The 837-nt window shown below is 33.3% G+C and overlaps 1 non-coding gene across 1 annotated transcript; it reads right to left on the bottom strand.

The window, feature by feature from the left end:
* Positions 1-222: 222 nt before the first annotated feature.
* On the bottom strand, positions 223-329 carry LOC120605156 (U6 spliceosomal RNA). The gene has a single exon (XR_005653531.1). It is a non-coding gene; the product is annotated as a U6 spliceosomal RNA (small nuclear RNA).
* Positions 330-837: the final 508 nt, after the last annotated feature.

Here is an 837-nt window from a genome sequence, read left to right as displayed (position 1 = left end):
ATTATTTTTTATTCTTCGATTTCTCTCCTCTTCCTTCTGTTTTATTTCTAGATTTCTGTCTTCGATCGACTCTATTTCCTAAGCTTGTTATTTCATTTTTCAACTTTTGCAGTGTGTGTGTGTGTGTGTGTGTGTGTGTGTGTGTGTGTGTGTGTTTATCTCCAGAAGATCTATTCTGTTCTTTTCGATGGTTTCAATCTCTTTGCTAAAGAACTTATTCTAAAAAATATGGAACACTTCACGAATTTTTCTGTCATCCTTGCACAGGGGCCATGCAAATCTTCTCTGTATTTTTCCTATTTTAATATATGTGCTGCCAAAGTGAGCACAAGATTGGGTAATTTAAATTGTTATATTTTTCTGATATGAAATAATATTTTAAAAGGAGATTCCAGGGATGACTGAAGAAGTTTGAATGAATGTTCAACATTCTTCATGATCAAAGAGACTATCTAAGATTAAGTACATTAGTTTTCCAGATAATTAAATTATTTATTCATCTAAAACCTAGGTGTAAATTATTTGATAACAAGTACTCAAACATTAAGAAGAACTGTGAAAGTCTTGTCAGTTCTATGGTGTGTTAGATAATATAATAGCAGAAAAGAGATAAGACATTTATGTATAGCATATTTTTTAAAAGACCAGAAAATTGTACCTGGTATTAACGGAACCAAAAAGATATGATGTAGTAGTGCAAGTATAGCAACACAGGGAGCCATTAATACCCCCTCGCCTGAAGGCAAAAAATGAGGGGAACAGTTACTGGAATGTGGAGAAAGTGAGTGTAGTTCTAAGGTAGCTGTATTGCAGGAATTCTGGCTCTTGGTAAAAGGA

This window comes from Pteropus medius, unplaced genomic scaffold (genome assembly GCF_902729225.1).
Source record: "Pteropus medius unplaced genomic scaffold, Ma_sr-lr_union100, whole genome shotgun sequence".
NCBI classification, from domain to species: domain Eukaryota; kingdom Metazoa; phylum Chordata; class Mammalia; order Chiroptera; family Pteropodidae; genus Pteropus; species Pteropus medius.
This window is presented reverse-complemented; position numbering and strand designations above follow the sequence as displayed.